This window comes from Nicotiana tabacum, chromosome 13, assembly GCF_000715075.1.
Source record: "Nicotiana tabacum cultivar K326 chromosome 13, ASM71507v2, whole genome shotgun sequence".
Classification (NCBI taxonomy): Eukaryota; Viridiplantae; Streptophyta; class Magnoliopsida; order Solanales; family Solanaceae; genus Nicotiana; species Nicotiana tabacum.
The window spans coordinates 32050168-32071341 of record NC_134092.1 but is presented as its reverse complement, the minus strand read 5'-3'; positions in this window follow the sequence as shown (position 1 = coordinate 32071341).

Here is a 21174-nt window from a genome sequence, read left to right as displayed (position 1 = left end):
TCGACGAAGGATTTTCAACCTTAAAATCGATCTTTAGAGTACACGGGCCAGGAACATACTCGTGGGGAGGCGGCTCCACCGACGCCTTATTGCCGGACGACCGTGAAGAGGAAGCTTTCTCCTTCTGAGGTACGGTTTTTGAAGTTTTTGCCATTGACATAAGAAAAAGAAAAGCAAAGGAAGATGAAAGGCTGATGGTGCCAAACGCTGGTGAAGGTGGCTCTACGAGCGGCGAAATAGTGGCAGAAAGAGTAAGAAAATTTGGAAGATTAAAAATGTAAAAGTGGTAAATGATAAATGCAGGGGTTATTTATAGGTTTATACCATGGCGATTCAGTATCAGCGGTGGCCGACTACCGTCTGACATGCATTAAATACCTTGAAAGACTAAATCGACGGGACAACTATCACGTACGTCATGATCGAACCCAGTGAAAACGTCAGCTTATAAGCCGATCGAGCCTTTGAAAATTATATCGCTTGTCACCACATTCTTCCTGAGAAATGAGGGGACTATCTGTATACGGTCGAAATGAATTTCATCCCTCGTACGTTTGATCGAGTTCGAATGGTAAGCGATCGAAGTGAGATTTCGAGATGAGTTCCGAAGATAGTACAAACAAGCTTCGAGATCCAAGACCGATCGAGGAGTCGGCTCGGTATCTTTATCGAGCCCATGACCAAATCAAACCGCAAGGCAACGTGAAGGTAGCCGGAGACACATAGACCGATTGATACTCACCCCGAATATCGAATTCGAACCAAGGCCGAGGGCTCGACCCAATACCGAGCTCGAGCCAGTATCGAGTTCGCAGACAAGAAACGTTGCAACCGCACTAGGGGAGAGAATCTTGGCGGGAATCGAGGAAGAGACAATTCATCATGGGTTCTCCACTGTATATTTTTTATTGTAAATAAAGTAAGATCTTTCTACTATAAAAGGGGGGATCCGTGTAAGCGCAGGGCAGGTTCACACATTGTAAGAAAAGACTACTTCTATTTATTGAAGAATAAATCTCTTGAGCTTGTTTTACTGAGCATACTTACTATTCTTGTTCAATAATTCATATTCCGTTTTTATAGCCAAGAATCTAAGCATTTCCACTTCAACGTACGATTTATGTCAAGCTATATCACATATCCGTAAAATTACTTATAAATCCAACTATATCCGACTTTTCGGATAAACAGAACCCCCATCCCCAACCCCACCCCCACCATAAAAAATGACAAAGACTAGAGATAATTTTTTCGCGGACTAATGGGATGGTACCGGATAAAATAGTCGAGTTGCATGTTGGTCTGGTCACCACCTTTATCCATAAAAGCCCTATAAAACACAAAAGCAAAGACAATTGCTCTACACAAGCGCGAAAACTTATTGTTTTCTCCTTCTCTGCATCATAAACAAGAAAAAGAAAATATCTATGATCTAATAATCATAAAACAGGGAAAATGCAGTTGAAAAATAAAAAAGAATAGAAGAAACAAGGAACTCACCAAATATCTTATGAGTCTTGATCATCAGCAGGCATGAAACAGACAGTCCAAGGGAAGATTATAAGAAGAGCGATTGAATAGAGGACAAAATCCAACGTAACAATACCAATGTGGACCGATACTGCATTACTAGAGCCATGTTTAAAGTCAAAAGAGAAAACAACCTTAACAACTGTTTGTTAGTAATTACTCCCTTCATTCACTTTTAGTTGGCATGTATACTAAAAATAGATTTTCATTTTTACTTGTCACTTTATGCATATCAAGAGACTACAATTTTTTTTTCCTGTTATACCCACAATATTTATTACTCATTTCAAATCATTTTCTCAAATCCAATAAAATATACAGCAATTAATATGGGTATCATGATAAATTATGCATTTCATTTATTATTTCTTAAGGGGCGTGAAATATCAAAACGTGCCAAGTAAAAGTTAACGGAAGAAGTAATTATCATCCATGTTTGTCCAAAAATTCAAGAAAAGATTCTATTAAAGACGGCTTTATCCCAAATCAAAAATTCTATCTTATCATTCTTGAAACTTTTCACAACACCATTACCCACCCCCTCCCCACCACCCTAAGAGAGGGGAGGGTGATCTTTCTTCGTAAGGATTTGTGACAACTGGAGGGAGTTTGAGGAACAAATTGAATTGCTAATATTAAGGTCCCTAGTATTAATCGCAGCCTTAATTTTGAGACAGATACCGTAGAAAGGAGAGTGACTTTTGCCTATTTAGAAGTGACGGGGGATGGTTGGGGCCTTGTGAAAAAAATGGTGGGGTGGGGGGATAGAGAGGGAACGTTAGTTTGGAGTGGGGATTTAAATATCAGCTTTGCCCTGGAAATAGCGATGAATTTGTTAAAATAAAAATAAAAATCTTTTCTTATTGTAAAAAAAATGGAAGTTATTATTGGGAAAATTTTTCTCAAGAAACGTCCATTTTAAATACTCTAGTCCTATTTTTTTCCCCAGCAGTCCTTTTCTTTTTTTTCCTCTAGTGATGTTTGGTTCGATTTATAGTAGTAATACATTTTAAGGTGATTTGCTTAATGAATGAATTTTAAAGAAAATCCCTTAGAAAGAATTCACTTACCAAAATTTTTATTAGCTTCGAAAATATTGGGGGAAAGAGCTTCAATTCTGTCAAGGAAATTATGTATTAAAAAATTATCATTTGTAAAAGGATGTATGGGCGGAAAAAAATGATGAGAACACATTCATTTATGTACATAAAAAATAGGTATTGTTTGTGTATATATGGTTGATTAAAATGACTTACAAATTTGTACATGTGACCGTGATTTGCTTGTCAATCACAAATATTAAAGGGATTCTTGTGAACAAGCTCGTGCCTAAAGTTTGTCCCAAAAAATAAAAACAAAATTAATGTCTTTAAAGAATAATTTTGAAAGCTTACTATAATATTTCTAAAATTATGAAAGTATTGAAAAAAAAAACAAGAATTTCAAAAACCTTGTTGACTTCGAATGAGGGAGTATGCAAATTGCATCTAATTGAAAGTGAAAGAGCTAAACTTCCCCCTCCTGTGTAATCAATCTTGTTCAATAATAATACAAGGTAGGGATTTAAATTTTTTTAAAAAAGAGCTAAACTTATTTAGTAACTAGTTCAGAATAACATACATCCACGTACTTTGAAGAATGATTAAAGTTATAGTAAGAAAATTAATGACTAAATAAAGCGAGTTTTTTTTTCTTCTTCTTCTTTTAAGAGTTGACGCCTAAATTATTTTCCTTCTTCTCTCTCGGACAAATTGAGACTATTTCCTGCAAAACGAAATTGTTTTCCAATTAAATAAATAAAAAAAAGGTTGGCGGAAAAGTGATGTAATTGATGATTTATGTCAGTAGACTGGTAATAATGTCAACACGACAAATCATTGATGATGAATTGTATAGTTTCTCATTCAGAAACTTTCATTTAAGAAGATTCTCCTTTTTAGTTGAGATGATGAATTGCATAGTTTTTCGTACAGAAAGTTTCATTTAAGAAGATTTTCCTTTTTAATGGGAGGCAATGAAAATCTCAATAGAGTTGTGTACAAAATTCACAAAGGTGATTCTTTCTTTTTCACCAAAAGCAAGGTAGTGGAGATTTACAAAGTGCATTTTAATTGTCATAAAGTTTTAATCCAATTGTTAAATTCTCCAAATTTAAATTTAATCGTGATAAGTAGCAAACTAAATGCTTCTTATCTGGTAGTAATTGTAGAATCAGATATATCGAAAAACTTTCATGACAAAATCACCAGATTACATTTCCTGGTTGTAAGTGAAAGCCAAAATATTTATTAAGTATTTCTACTTGAAAAAATAATTCACGAACGGTTACAGTTTTTTTCAACCGCGAAAATTTCAGGCAAAACATTCCATTCATTTCCGAAGTAACAAAGACATTTTGTTTTGCTAAACAGAATAAAAAAGTAACAACTCAATAATATTTTTATTTGTTTTAGATAGATGTATACAGTCAAAACCGATTCGAGTCAGTCATACGGACTATTCGAGACGATAATATTTTGATCAAAGGATATCTACATGACAAGCTCGATCAAGGTCCGAAGTAAGGGCGACGAACTTTGAGCTCTAAGACCGATCAATGACAAGCTCGATATCATTATCGAGCCCATATCCAAATCGAACTATGAGGCAAAGCGGAGAGTATCGAAGATGCATGGACAGACCAACATTCACCCCGAATACCGAGACCCCAAGTCAGAATCGAGCTCGGACCAAGGCCGAGGGCTCGATCCAACACCGAGCTCGAGCCAGTATCGAGCTCGCAGATTAGGGCCGTTGCAACCGCACTATGGGAGATAATCTTGGCGGAAATCGAGGAAAAGACAATACATCATGGGCTCTCCACTACGTATTTTTTATTGTATATAAAGTAGGATCCCTCTACTATAAGAGGGACTGCAACAAAAGATCACGAGGACACATGAAAAGAGATCCCCTTGTGCTTGTTTTACTCATTCTTTTTGCTCACTATTTTCATTCTCATAGTCAAGAATACACATATTTCTATTTCTCTACACAATTTATATCAAATTGTATCGTATATCCTTAGAACCATACACAAATCTAACGTTATCCGATTTTTCGGGTAAACTGTTTGGCGCCCACCGTGGGGCTAAGGGTAACAATGGTTGTTTGATACAAATCTGCAATACACACCAGTTTACAACTTCAGATCAACAATGGCAAACCCTCGATTGATGGCTTTACCTATCGACCACGAAACCGGCCTTCAAGATGAAGTCAACGACTTGACACCCAGGGATGGAAGGCGAATTAACGATGTTACCGAAGCTCGAGTCGGAGTACCGCTAGATATTAATTCACAAGTGGCTCTTGAGGCGAACCAACGTTCCGAACCGGAAAAAAGCATTCAGGGGCGGTACTCGATCCGTAGCTCGAGACACCCATAACGCGGAGGAGATCAGAGTCAGCTTACGGATTATCTTCGAGATATTGCAAGCCCAACAAATAGCGATAGCTCAGTTGCAGAGCCAAACTGAGGAACAAAGCAGTCCGGAGCCTAATCCGATTCGAGAAATCACCCGTAGAACGGAACCAGCCATAGTGAAGTCAAATGAGCCAGAATCGGGGACTACTCCCGAAATTACTAAATTTCTCGAGGAACTCACAAAACGAGTTGAAGCCAATAATAAAAAAGTAGAAACATATAACTCCAGGGTCGATCAGATCCCGGGAGTTCCACCAAAGATAAAAGGGCTAGATTCGAAGAAATTCATTCAAAAGTCTTTTCCCTCGAGCACAACCCCAAAACCATTCCCCAAAAAATTCCGTATGCCCGAAATACCAAAATATAACGGAACGACCGACCCCAACGAGCACGTCACTTCTTACACGTGTGACATCAAGGGCAATGATTTGGAAGATGATGAGATCGAATTTGTATTATTGAAAACATTCGGTGAAACCCTGTCAAAGGGGACAATGGTATGGTATCATAATTTACCATCAATGTCATGGGCCCAAATCCTTACATTGGGTAGCGGCACCTGCTCGCCCATGCGGCGCCTGCAGTTCCCCTCGCTGCAGGCCGGCCTGTTACATATCTCAGGATTCCAAGCACGATCCTGTGCCTGTTGGTAGGGCTCGCCCCAACTTGTGCCGCCCGTAAGATGTCTAGGCCCTTGGCCCTAGACATGTCATGGCGCTTCATCTTAGGATCTCAATCCATGCGCTCCCTGGGGGATTGGCTTAGGACATGTCTTGTCCTTCGCCCAAGATTGAGCATCGCTCCCGCGTGCACAGCCCAATCCTCAAGCTTGACACTCGCCTAGTGCATTCGCGACTAGCTCGTGCCCTGCCCGAGTAAGGCAACCTTTAGCCCTTGGCCATTGTCATGCGCGTCTTTCGTGCCATGCCCATACATTGCCCTCGCAACACGCTTCCATCCCGAATAGTGTAGTGTCACCCCACAACTACACCTTTAGGCCAACGGACCCTTGCTTGTATGGTTGAACCCAAGCCATGCTCACAAGTCGACACATGATGCCCCTATGACAGGTGCGTCAAGTATCCAATCGGCACAGAGGTCTTGTTCCAACATTCGGCAGCCCGCGGGGCTGGCCGTCCCACACATCGAGCCTCCAGCGCCACTTTGATGCCTAACGCTAGCCTGAAGGAGTTGCACCATCCATAGAGTTCCCAAACTCATATGGATACCTTTGACACTCCTTTGAGTCATCTAGGCAGGCCCTTGAGGTCGCCCCCAAGGTAGCTTGTTCGATACGGTTTGGTGGCAGCACATATGGGGGAGGCAGGTCGGAGCTTTCATCACCTATACCCTTATATATGCTTAAAATTAAAAAGCCCAAGTTGTCCGAGTAGACAGATCTACGTCAGACAATCTGAAGAGCCTTTTCTCACCAGTTCATTGCCGAAATCACAACTCCAAAATGCGAGTTGTGACATCCTCCCACACTCATAATGTCATCGTCCTCGATGACACATCATGGCCTAAGACATCCCGGAGTCTGCCCCCTCAGGTATGCCCATTTCAGCTCCCTTTGTCCTGTGGGTTGGACTTCCTCGAAGTCCTTTCTCAAAAGGAGTCGTGCCCCACGCACTTCTCTACCAAGTATTTTCCAAGCGTGCCTCTGCACTTCACCTCCATTCGGTGTTCACTTGGAAAGTGCCTCCGCACTTGCACCCTCTGATGTCTCACTTTGTAGTTGACCCACACTAGTCAACTACACCATGACCCTCACAGTCTTCATGTCTGCCTGAAGCTTTCCCTTCACAGGTTAGCACATCAATGTGCTATTTTGACATCGCTCCCGTAACCTTTCGCTCCCGTAGCCTTAAGATGCCCTCTTTGCATGGCTCCCGTAGCATTAAGACGCCCTATTGGCATAGCTCCCGTAGCTTTCCGCTCCTGTAGCTTTTTCTTGCCTTCACTACCTTGAAGATGTGTTTGCTTCCAGACCCACGACTTTGCCCATATGCCTCTTGCATAGGCGAGATCCTCCCACACTCAATGTGGAGGATGCATCTTAGCTCTGTCGTCCCACTTGGCATTCGGCGGACTCTTGGGACGACCTTTGGTGAGTACTACATTCCCAAAGTCATAGCATCGGCGCATTTCCGAACAAAGCTCTTTTTTTTCCAGCTGTCACTTCCTCAGCAAGTAGCCAATGCTCTCGGTAATACTTCAATACTTGCCCTATAGACAGGTACTCTCTCGGTCCTGCTAGAACGGCTTCCTAGTTCGATGTGCCTCGCACCTGGACTCTCAACGGTCCCCGATCATTCGACATACTCCTTTCCAGAATGATGACACCTTCTAAATTGGAAACTCGCCCAATTATGAAGCTTCGCTATACCCTCGAATTCGTTTCTTCACCTTGGCAATGCCCTCAGGCAACCCAAAGGTATTCTCCCATAGGTAAGACACTCAACTTGATGCGTTGCACGCATCCTTGGCAAGATCTCTGCTATGATCATGCCTAAAGTTTATAGTCCATGGCTTCCACTCTTCACAATATGGTTGCACGACCTGGCAAATATGGCCTTCTCTTGACCATCCGACTCATTGGCATATCACCTCATTCAGTAGCACCTTAGATTTTCGAAATACAATGGAATCACCCATTTCTTTCTTCGACCATCAGTATCGGGTTCTCGATCTTTGGTGGCATATGAACATCAATCTCTGCTTTGACGTGATCTCTGCACTGACATCCAAAATGCGCTCGCCATATCCACCCTTTTCCTTGACATTGTGCCATGGCATAGTATGGCCTTAATCAGCTCTGATACCAATTGTCACAGGCCCAAATCCTTACATTGGGTAGCGGCACCTGCTCGCCCGTACGGCGCCTGCAGTTCCCCTCGCTGTAGGCCAGCCTGTTTCCTATCCCAGGATTCCAAGCACGATCCTGTGCCTGTTGGTGGGGCTCGCCCGTAGGCTCGCCCCAACTTGTGCTGCTCGTAAGATGTCTAGGACCTTGGCCCTAGACATGTCATGGCGCTTCATCTTAGGATCTCCATCCATGCGCGCCCTGGGGGATTGGCTTAGGACATGTCTTGTCCTTCGCCCAAGACAGAGTATCGCTCCCGCGTGCACAGCCCAATCCTCAAGCTTGACACTCGCCTAGTGCATCCGCGACTAGCTCGTGCCCCGCCCGAGTAAGGCAACCTTTAGCCCTTGGCCATTGTCATGCCCGTCTTTCGTGCCATGCCCATACATTACCCTCGCGACACGCTTCCATCCCGAATAGTGTTGTGTCGCCCCACAACTACACCTTTAGGCCAACGGACCCTTGCTTGCATGGTTGAACCCAAGCCATGCTCACAAGTCGACACATGATTCCTCTATGACAGGTGCGTCAAGTATCCAATCGGCACGGAGGTCTCGTTCCAACATTCGGTAGCCTGCGGGGCTGGCCATCCCACACATCGAGCCTCCAACGCCACTTTGATGCCCAACGCTAGCCCGAAGCCGTTGCGCCGTCCATAGAGTTCCCAAACTTGTATGGATACCTTTGACACTCCTTTGAGTCATCTAGGCAGACCCTTGAGGTCTTCCCCAAGGTAGCTCGTTCGATCCGGCTCAGTGGCAGCACATATGGGGGAGGCAGGTCGGAGCTTTCATCACCTATACCCCCCTTATATATGCTTAAAATTAAAAAGCCCAAGTTGCCCGAGTAGACAGATCTACGTCAGACAATCATAAGAGTCTTTTCTCACCAGTTCATTACCGAAATCACAACTCCAAAATGCGAGGTGTGACAATCTAACTCTATTGATTCTTTTGCTATGCTTGCAGATTGCTTCATAAAAGCACATGCTGGAGCCATAAAGGTCGAAACCAGAAAGTCGGACCTGTTCAAGGTAATACAAAAGGATAACGAGATGCTAAGGGTGTTCGTAGCTCGTTTTCAAATAGAACAAATGGATCTGCCACCAGTCACAGACGATTGGGCTGTTCAAGCTTTCACTTAAGGTCTAAACGAGCGGAGCTCGATGGCTTCACGACAGCTGAAGCAAAATCTGATCGAGTACCCAGCAATTACTTGGACCGATGTGTACAATCGATATCAATCCAAAATAAGAGTCGAAGATGACCAGTTGATTTCTAGGTCCGTTACGAAAAAGCAAAAGTCGACCAGAGATCGATACCAGCCATATAGCGGAAATGATACTACCGCTGAGTATCCGAGGCCTCTTTAAAATCAGCCTCGTATACTAGGGGGCTTTATCATTGAACGCATCTGTGATGATTATCAAGTTCGGTGCAAAGGAAGTTACTTCGTTATTTCATGACAAACAGTGTCTCAACAGGAAACATTGCAAGAGCCAAATGGTCAAAACGAACCATGCTTGTGTAGTTGGCCCGAGCCCTGACGCAAAACATGAACCCATGTATAATGACTTGCAAAAAAAAAGCACTCTTCTTTACCAATATTCTATGTTCAAGATTTATTATGCAAACAGGATCGAGTTCGAGCAAGCGCTCACTCGACCATTACGCCTACGGGCTACATTATTTCGAGTTCGAATCATTCACTCGACTATAAAGCCTATAGGCTACTTTTATTTCGAGTTCGAGCAAGCACTCATTCGACCATTACGCCTACGGGCTACCTTATTTCGAGTTCGAATAATTCACTTGACTACTAAGTCTATGGACTACTTTGACTATTATGTCTACGAGCTACTTTATTTTGAGTTCGAATCATTTACTCGACTAAAGCCTACGGGCTACTTTTATTTCGAGTTCGAGCAAGCACTCACTCGACCATTACGCCTACGGGCTACATTATTTCGAGTTCGAATCATTCACTCGACTACAAAGCCTACGGGCTACTTTTATTTCGAGTTCGAGCAAGCACTCACTCGACCATTACGCCTACAGGCTACATTATTTCGAGTTCAAATCATTCACTCGACTACAAAGCATACGGGCTACTTTTATTTCGAGTTCGAGCAAGCACTCACTCGACCATTACACCTACGGGCTACATTATTTCGAGTTCGAATCATTCACTCGACTACAAAGCCTACGGGCTACTTTTATTTCAAGTTCGAGCAAGCACTCACTCGACCATTACGCCTACGGGCTACCTTATTTCGAGTTCGAATCATTCACTCGACTACTAAGTCTATGGGCTACTTTGACTATTATGCCTACGAGCTACTTTATTTCGAGTTCGAATCATTCACTCGACTACTAAGCCTACGAGCTACTTTTATTTCAAGTTCGAGCAAGCACTCACTCGACCACTAAGCCTACGGGCTACTTCGACCATTAAGCCTACGGGCTGCATTGCATCGAGTTCGAATCATTTACTCTATTACTAAGCTTTCGGGCTACTTTTATTTCGATTTCGAGCAAAACTACTCATTTCTTCGAATTAAAACGAACACTTGACTATTTAAGATGAAGGATGTTCGAGCTCGATAAAGCGAAGGGGACTACCCACAAGGCCCGAAGGCAACAGAGATTTAAATTCAAACTATCTTTTTAGTTTGAAAGGCTATTTTTCTTCAAAAATAAGAAAGATTTATATTTAAAATTTTTTTGTACAGAGGTGGATACTCTTCCAAAGGGAAGTTCTTTATACAAAAGCCGGAAGCGGTATCAAAAGAAGGCAGCGATCGATCTAAGGCCCTAAATGACTCAATCTTCATCGGAGGCTGTATTCTCGGCATCGTCCTCGTCTTCACACTCCCCCAAGTCATCGGAGTCCTCCTCAGGAAAGGCCAACCTCCGAGCTTTGTTCTCCTCCGCCCTGGCGACTTCAATCTCGACCCCAACATCGAAGCCCTGAGCTCTGACCTCCTCGAGAGCCTCTCTCTGATCCTGCCACTTTGCATGTTCGACCATGCTCGCGGCTTTGGCTTGATTAATGTCGACATCGATCCTGAACTGAGCCAATTTGGCGTCGGCTCTTTTGTTGACCTCGACCACTTCAGATCTGGCCACTTCGAGTTCTTTGGCCAAATCTGCTTTATCTAAACTGCCTCGACATCGATCCTGAACTGAAGCTCTTTCATCTTTTCGATCAGCCCCAAAGCATTTTCTTTTACAGATCGAAGTTGGGCATCTGACAGCTCCAACTGAGCTTCGACGACTTCCTTTTTCGAGGCAAGGTTATCCATACACTTTTTAAATTCTTCTGCCTCGACCAGTAGTGCATTACCTGTGAGTTAAGTAGTTCAATCTGCTTGATCCTCTGCCAAACCTGCAGAATCGGATCGTTAGTGATTATCTCTTTTTCATATTCACTATCATGGAACATTCGGAATACCTGCTCAGCTATCTCCTCATGCTCTTCCCGAGCCGTTGTCAAATCTGCTCGAAGTTTTTCACTAAGAAGCTTGTACGAGTCACTCTTCTCAGTGAGGCTCCGAACCTCGGCGTCATGCTCCTCCCTGATTCGAAGAAAGACCTCGTGATGCAACACTGAAGCCTGCAAACAAAAGGAGAAACATTAGAATTACCTGCAACTATGTGTAAAAGAAGTGGCGAAAACGCCATCAGAGTTACCCGATTCAAAGCATTTTGGGCCTCATTGAAGAGACAAGCGCCCCCCACCGCATTCATCACTGATTAATCTTCTTCGGTCACCAAGGACCAAAGGTAACTGGTAATCCCCACAGGGGAAGAAAGAATTCGGGTATCCGCAGTTACGAAGAGCACTATCTTCCGCCTTCGGTCGGGATTGATACTCGAGGCCGGAAATCGGTCCACCAGTTTATGAATCGATGAAGGGTCGGTGGAACCCGACCATGACGCTTTTTTGGGTACCGGCATTCCACTGAAACCAGTAACCTCCTCCGAGGCACATGACTCGAGTCCCTCCAGAAAACCGTGGATATCGTCTGACTCCTGAATACCCTCATAGGACCGATCCTCCAACATGATGGCCTCTCGAATCATGGCATCCGAAATTTGAGGGGATCCGCCAATGTCAACTATCCTGAACTCATCCCTTGAAATATCTTCTATTGCCTGAGAAGATCCACCCTCGGTATCTTTTCCAATCATCTTAGCTCGAGAAGGGATAATCTCGGCTTCTTCTTGTTCTGGGATTATGGCCAAGGTTCCCCAATCTGCTTCCACTAAATTGGAAGACTGTTGAATCACAACATTAGCCCATACGCAGGCTAAATTCTCTTCTCCTTCTTTGGGCTCATCCCTTGAATGGCGGACTGCTTTTGATGACATAGCACCAGGGCCCCCCTTCGGCTTCTGAGATCTCTTAGCCGGTTTCTTCTTTTCCGAGCTTGGGGAGCCCGATACGTCTTTTCTCTTCCTTTCTTTCACCTGCTTTAGTACAGGAACTTCTTCGCCACCGGACGACGGCCTCATGACTACATCTTTCCCAAGTCCTACAAAAGGGAAGAGGGATATTTACCATACAAACTGATGAAGTGACAAATCGACAAAAAGATTTACCATGACTGCTGGCCTCCCATCAGCCCTTTAATAATTCGACCCAAGCACTCTCGGAGTACGGTCTCTGCAACACCAGGCTTTTGACCCATTGTCTAAGATCCGGGATCGGTTCCGACATTCGAGCTATGGCTGTGATAAGGAAAGAAAAGTGGATCAACAAAATAAAAGGCAATCATAAAATCAAAACGGGCAAAGAGAAACGTTCACTCACGGCTCATATTCCATTTCTCGGGAAATAGCAAGCCATCGGCAGGGAACAGGTCCGAGGTTTTGATTGGAACAAAATGGCCCATCCAACCCCGATCCCGGGTCTCGTCTATGCTCGAGAATGGCGCTTTGGTTGCTCGGCGAGCAAGCTTGATTAGCCCTTCTCGATAAAGTCGGGGACTGTAAAGACGCATAAGATGATTGAGGGTGAAGAAACACCCCTAGACCTTGCTCGAGAAAAATCGAAGAAGAATCACTATCCTCCAAAAGAAAGGATGGATTTGGCCGAGGGTCACATCGTACCTCTTACAAAAGGTAACGATGACAGGGTCTAAGGGTCCCAACGTGAAAAGATAAGTATGAACACTTAAGAACCCTTCGACGTAGATAGTAATTGTTTCAACGGGGGACGGGATTACTACGAATTTATTATCCCAGTTTCATTCTTGTATGACTTTATCGAGAACTTTTTCGGTGATTGAACATTGATACCTCGACATCGGCTCACACCGACCCGGTCTCGGAGAAGGCTTTTCAATTTTAAAATCACATATGGTCGAACACCCAACCGGAATGAATTTCTCAGGGCGGGGCTCTTCCACATCCTCTCCACCAGCAGGTCGAGATGAAGAAGCGGTCTCTTTTTGCGGAACCATTTTAGATGTTTTTGCCATTTAAAATTTTGTAAACAAAGGACGGAAGTATTTGCTGTTCTAAGGAAGAATTTGCAGTAAAACTCACATGTTTACAAACAGAAAACTCAGAAAAGGAACTTGCAAAATTTGGAAGACTGAAGACATAAAAATGATGAATGGTGGAAGGAAAGGCTATTTATAGATTGAAGCAATGACGGTTCAATATCAGAGGTGGCCGACCACCGTCTGACACATTAAATACCTCAGTAAAACCGAACCGATGGGACAACTATCACATACGTCATAATCGAGATCGATGAAAATATCATTATATATCTGATCGAGCTGTTGGAAAATCATATCGTTTCTCGCCACATCCTTTTTCGAGAAACGAGGGGACTATCTGTATACGGTCAAAACCAATTCGAGTCAGTCGTACGGACTGATCGAGACGATAATGTTTCGATCAAAGGATATCTGCATGACAAGCTCGGTCAAGGTCCGAAGTAAGGGCGAAAAATTTTGAGCTCTAAGATCGATCAATGACAAGCTCGATATCATTATCGAGCCCATATCCAAATCGAACTACGAGGCAAAGCAGAGATTATCGAAGATGCATGGACCGACCAATATTCACCCCGAATACCGAGATCCCAAGTCAGAATCGAGCTCGGACCAAGGCCGAGGACTCGATCCAACACCGAGCTCGATCTAGTATCGAGCTCGCAGATTAGGGCCGTTGCAACCGCACTATGGGAGAGAATCTTGGTGGAAATCGAGGAAAAGATAATACATCATGGGCTCTCCACTACGTATTTTTTAATGTTTATAAAGTAGGACCCTCTACTATAAGAGGGACTGCAACAAAAGATCACAAGGACACATGAAAAGAGATCCCCTTGTGCTTGTTTTACTCATTCTTGTTGCTCACTATTTTCATTCTCATATTCAAGAATACAGATATTTTTATTTCTCTATACGATTTATATCAAATTGTATCGCATATCCTTAGAACCATACATAAATCTAACGTTATTCGATTTTTCGGATAAACAATAGACAATGGGGATAAAGTCCTTTTTCCTAAATATCTTGGGATGCAAAGAGAACAAATTTAAATCTTCCCACTTCTGTTTTTTATCTAAGATTTTCAATGACAGTCCCGTAACACAATTCATTGAGTTTAATTCAATGTGCACATTGCTTTTTATTTTTCAAGTTACTTTTTTCTTAATGCTTATTTAATTAGTGCAACACTAGTCATAGTCGAAATTCATCGAGGGATAAAAGTAAAGCAAAGATAAAAAGTGAAGGAAAGGTAAGAATTATTAAGCATGTGCTGAAAATTTCCATCAAATATGTGGTTTTAATTAATTCTCATATTGGCAGGAGAAATAAAATCTAAATTCGTAAGAATATTACTATAGGGAAGGATGTTGGTTTGTCTCTTTAGATAAAAAGTATATATTGGTTAAAGCCCAATTGCTATTTTATAACTAATGTGTTGACCCATTATATTTACAGTTTTAATATACTAAATATTATCAATTTTTCTTGGTTGTATCCTCATACTCGGCAAAACCTACTGATGACTTATGTTTTGTATTATTATGTTTACACTTAAAAACAGATAACAATTGAATTTATATGTGGTTTTAAGGATATGTGGATTAATTCAATACAAGTGATTAATGACGTTAGATTAAGCAAATAAAAGACGTAATAAATGGTCAAACCAATGATATGAGTGATCCCGGGCTCGGTTAATGACTCAATGAGGAACCTCCCTTCGATTCTGAGCTTGCATTTATGAAAAACTTAAGAAAAAAAATAAGAACTTTGAACAACAAAGAAAATTGAAGTAAATTGCCTTGGTATGCGTGTTATAATGTCTTCTATGAACAATAAGCTTCCCCCTTTATATAGTAGGGGAGTTTTACCCTAAGTACAATTTAAAAAAAAGGTAAAAATCATTTGTTTTGCTAATCACTGATTTTCTGTCGATACGGGCCGAGATTCACACCGTGATATCTGGTTGGGCACGGACATTACGGCCTTTGTTAGTCGTGTGTAGCTGTTTGGTAATGCTCTCCGAAGTCTTGAGGCTCGAACCGGATCCAGAAGTCGTGGTCCCGATGCTCCCAATGCTCCCATTTTGCTCGAGCCCTGATATGAGGGGCTCCTCGCTCTGACTTGGATTCCTTACGGTCACGTTCCTGCTCCGTCTGCCTCACCGGAAAACCGGGGTGCTCAGTGGGCTTGGTTTTACCCGTATACAGATAGTCCCTTCATTTCTCAGAGAGTAGGCTTTCCGAAACAATGGGAAATGACAGATGACTCCGGTTCCCTCCTTTGTACGTTACGACGAGGGAGCCAAAACGTCTTATCAGTCGCGTCATTCTGACTTCGGACAAGTGTCGCTCATCGGTAGGTTGCCCCCTAATGCGAAGCATCCGCTGTTTCCCTATAAAAGCTTCCTCCCTTTGTTCTTCTTCTACTTTTCGACTAAATTAGTACCTTCGAGCTTTCCAGCCATCATCAAACCTTCTTCAAACCTTCATATCTTCATCCTTGTTCATTAATTTCCATAGGAATTTCCAGGTTTTTGCCCAAATTTTCTCTAAATCTTCATACTCTATTCTTCATCTTTAAAACCCCTTTTTCCAAAACTTTGCATTCTTTCCTCAAATTTTTAAAACGCTCCCCCAAATGACAATGGCCAAAATATCGAAAATCGTTCCTCAACAAGTTGCCTCTTCATCTTCTCAATCGGCCGCTGGTACTGAAGCGGTTGCCCCTGAAGTAGTCGCCCTCGAAACAGCTTCCCCCGTTGTGGTTTCTAACGAACTAGCCTCCGAGCCTCCCTTGACAACGTTCATTCCCGGGGGCTGCTCAATTGTAGATGACTTTAATGTCGAGAAGCCTTCGCGCAAACAAGACCGGGGTGAAGGAGTCACGAGGTACATATGTTCTTCCCATAGTTTGTAAGGACTGGAATTGGGAAGGCAAAAACGAAGTAGTCCCAAGGCCCGAGGACGCCATTACTACCCACGTGGAGGGGTACTTAAGTGTTTACACTTATCCCTTCACACTGGACCCGATGGACCCGATCATTCTAAACTTTTGCAAGAGGTACGAGGTGTGCCTCGGGAAATCCATCCATCGTTGTGGAGGATCATGACCCTCCTCCGCTACTTCATGAACAAGACCGAGTCTCATCGGTTCATGATCGATCACCTGCTCCGATTATACAGTCCCTGAATGTTCCGAGGGAAACTGATCAAGCTTACTCGTTGGGCCAACAAGGCCTCCTTTTCAAGTATTGACTAAGACTGAGAACCGGACTGGCAGGAACTCTTTGTCCGAATGAAAACCAAGGATTTCATTCCCATTGAATACATGTCATTGACTGAGAAGTGGAATGCGTCTTGTAAGTGCAATCTCTCTTTAAACATCAAAATTCTTTTTCTTCAATTTCTATCTTCTCATTCATGCTTATGGTTGTAAATTCGTCGCCCGAATTTCGAATGTGGTTACTCGGTTAAAAGAATGGATTGAAGGCATCTGTACTCAGATGTCGTACTTCGAGCGCACATGGCGTGGACTCTCGAAGGGCCGATGGGAGGCTTGTTCTCATGGTAAGGCCTCTTTCTGAGTAGCTGATACTACGTTTCTACCTTTTATTATACTAACTCCTCTTCCCTTTTGTTATTGCAGGTTTTCCTAAGACCACCGAACTTAGGCCTTCGGAAGGGGATGAGGATGTTCCCCCATCCGTTGACCCCTTCGTTTCTTCCATAGAGGGAAAAAAGAAGAGGAAGAGAAAACCCTGAGTCTCCCTAGGCTCCGAGGTGAAGAAACTATAGAAACTGGTGCTCCGCAAGCCCAGGCGGGGATCCAGTTCCCGGGTGCCGGATTCCGAGGGGGAGACTCGTGAGATCAACCTCCCTCAAACTCAAAAGACCGATGTGTATACCCGGGGTAAAACTTCCCAAGATGCTGGCTCCGCTCTAAAGAAAATGCCCGATGTAATTGAGATCTCGGGGATGCCCTCCTACACTGAGTCCATGCTTGAGGAGGCCCAAGCGATAAAGGAGAAGTCCAACGAGGGTGTCCATGGTGCGGAAGATCCCCTTCACTCCTTTTTTGACGGTGTGGACTCAATTGCTTTGGAAGACTTTTCCGGGCTAGGCGACCTGGAAGTTCCAAAAAAGGACATCCTCGGAAGCAGGCGGGCCGAGCTCGAGCCCGAAACTAATCGATCAGTTGCATGCTCCGAGTGTGGACCCCGATCACAAGAGATCAATTATACTAACCGTCCCTGAGGATGCACGGGTTTTGTCTGCTCCTGTGGAGGTAGCTAGATACATCCGATTCCTGGTGACCGAGGAGGATCATGCAAAAATGAATGAGGTGAACGTGCCATGCCTTTTCAATGAGGCACAGCAGGTGCTGAACCAGGTAAGGCACTATTTCTTTCCATCGATCTATGGTTATGTATGTCTGGTTTTTCTCATATTTTTTGCCCTTTTGAAGGCCTCGATACTTCACCACGAGAGCTTCATTCGATACCAGATTGAGGTCAATCAACTCAAGATAGAGATCAAGGAGCTTGCCCAGAAAAAGGGACATGTACAAGCTTATTAATGAGCAACAAGAGAGGGTCGCCAAAAACCTCCCGGCCATGCTGGATGCAGCTAAAAAAGAAGCATCCTTAAGGCAGGAGCATGCTGACTTGGTGAAAAATGTAAAGGTTTTTGAAGTAAGAAACGAGGGTTCGGTCGCCGAGGCTAACATTAATACTTCTCAAGTCCAGCAGAAGATCGACCAGATTGACCAACTCTGCAAGGTGATGGACGAGATCCAAGTAATGGCCAAAGAGTGGAAAAACAAGACGGACTTGCTGGCGTCGGAGAAGGAGACCGCCCAGGCTAAGCTGTCTTCGGTTGATGTTCAACTTTGGGTATCGAAAGAGAAGGTCGATACACGGGCTCACCAAAATGAGGACCTCCAAGCACGACTGGGCTTGGCCATCGCTGAACGGGATGCACTTGGTAAGGAGCTCGAAATATTAAGTTCCAGGTTAGAAGTAACCTCGGCTAATGCTGACAAGATAATTGCCCAATATTAGGCTGATGTTGAAGTAGCTGAGGCCCGCCTAAAGACTATTATTGAGTACATGAGGCGGCTATCCCGAAGGGAGACCCTCGAAGAAATCCATGCCCGAGGCTTCGACCTATCTGCCGAGATCAAGGAGGAAAAAAGACTTGAGGTCAAGGCCAAGAAGCTAGCTGTACCCCGAGGTGAAAACCACTCTGAGGGCTTTAAAGCATCCGAAAGCCCCGATGGTTTTGGTGACGAGTCGGGTTCCGGTGAAGATCAGGCTTAGATGCCTTAGGATATTTTTTTGTTTTTATATCCTGTACATATATTTTGTTGAGGCTGTTTTTGTTGGGCCTTTGTAAAGATATTTCGGAATATATAAAAATTTTCTCTTTGGGCAATTTTCAAGTCTATTCTCTTAGAATCTTTTTACAATTACAAATATTTCTAATGCCTTAGCACATAATCAAACGTAGTAATGAGTAATTTTCGGAGGTTCGGACAAAACCTGTCCTTGATGCAATTTTTGCTCGAAACTTGTGAAAAGTCGGAGTGACTGAAAATTTCCCCAAGATACTTGCTTAAATATTTTTAGACTATGCCTTTGCCGAGGGCAACCTTTGAATAGGTTTAGAATTTTGTTGAAGGCCTTATGTTTTGATTATGTCTCTGAACCGTTTTTAGGTTTAAGCACTGTCTAACAGGTTTTTTGTGCCCCCGGGTTTCAATAACCCGAGCCGCCCAAACTTATTCTGGATGACAGTCCCCGAGTGGCGGTAGCCCTTTGGGCTCAGATAGGGGTGGCCCTTGGGCTCGATAGTCCCCAGGTAGGAATAGCCCTTAGGCTTGATACTTTTAAGAAGCAAAAGCACGTATTAGCAAGGCAGAAACTTTCTTTCATTTTCGTGTGTAATGTACAATATTGTAAGCGTTTAAAAGCTCATATTATGGCTAAGGTTGCCTACGCGGGCATGGTTCACTTGATCATTTGGCCCTTACAATAAATCCTAACCTCCGAGCCTAGACTGTTCAAGCACAAAGTTTCTTTGCTAAAAGTTTTGACCCGAAGGTGATGGCCCCCAATATTTGAGGTTGATCTCGAAAAGGCTCGGATACTGTTGATGCGACCATTGACTCCGATTTAAAACCGGTCTTCGATTCTAAGTTAGCACAATTTACTGCTGCCTCGTTAAAAACCTTACCAAAAAACCCATCTGGGACAAAATCGGTTCAAGAGAAAAAGAGTGCAACGCGTGCTTTCAGGCCTGACAACCATATTCTCCTTTGGTTGTTACCTGCATGTGTTAGTCCAATTCGGAATATTTTTTTTAAAACGTGAATACGATCGTACCTTAGCAGTAGTACCATTTTAAGTGTGCCACGTTCCAATTGTTCGGTTAATTGTGCACCGTTTCCTGCTTCGAGTTTGTATGAACTTTTACCGATAATCCTGATTACTTGGTATAGTGCTCGAAAAATTTGCTTACCATATTACTGCTGAACGGCTTCCCGTTATCACACACTATCTCGGTCGGTATACCGAATCGATATATTATGTGGTCCCAAATGAAGTCGATGCCTTCCTTCTCCCGTACCTTCTCGAATGCTTGAGCTTTGACCCACTTAGAAAAATAGTCATTCATAAACAATATAAATTGAGCCTTACCGGGTGCCCACGACAGGGGACCGACAATGTTCATTACCCATTTCCTGAACGGCCAAGGTGACAGGACCGAATGTAGTAGCTTCCCAGGTTGGTGGATCATTGGTGCATGCCTCTGACAGCCATCACATCTCCGTACAAAGTCCTTCGCATCTTTCTCCATGACGATCCAGTAATAGTCGGCTCTGATTATCTTACGAACCAAAGATTGTTTCCCCGAATGATTTTCGCATGTGCCTTCGTGAACTTCCCTTAAAACATATTCGGTGTCCCCTTGCTCCAAGCATATGGCGAGTGGGCCGTAAAACGTTCTTCTGAACAGAGTACCTTCGGACAAGCTAAACTTTGCTGCCTTCGTGCGCAGAGCTCTCGATTCTTTAGGATCTGAGGGCAACTTCCCAATCTTCAAGTAGTCTATATACTTGTTTCTCTAATCCCAAGTTAAACTAGTTGAGTTTATCTCGGCACGACCTTTTTTCACTACTAATTTCATGAGTTGTACGACCTTTCCCGAGCTGAATTCATCATCATCAACCGATGACCCAAGTTAGCCAGAGCATCGGCTTCGCTATTTTGCTCCCGGGGTACGTGCTGTAAGGTCCATTCCTTGAATCGATGCAGCATTACCTGTAATTTGTCAAAGTACCTTCGCATTCGTTCCTCTTTTACTTCGAATGTCCCATTGACTTGATTTATCACAAGGAGGGAGTCACACTCAGTTTCGACTACCTCGGCCCCCGGGATTTTAGCTAATTTGAGATATGCAATCATGGCCTCATACTCGGCCTCATTGTTAGTCAATTTCACGGTCCTAATAGATTGCCTAACTATGTTACACATCTGCAATCATGGCCTCATACTTCAGAATTGATGCTACCTGCATCGTATTAGCCATCGAACCCATCAAAGATACCAAGTGGCCTCAGACATTGCAGTCCGATCCTGCCCAAAGAGACCCCAGCTTGATGTATAAGTATCATGGCGCTCACGGTCTCAGGACCAAAGACTATGATAGCTAAGAGAAGAAGTGTCCTGATTATTCAATCACGGGCACCTCCGGGAATTTTTGAGTGATCGAGCCAAAAATCACTTCAGGAATA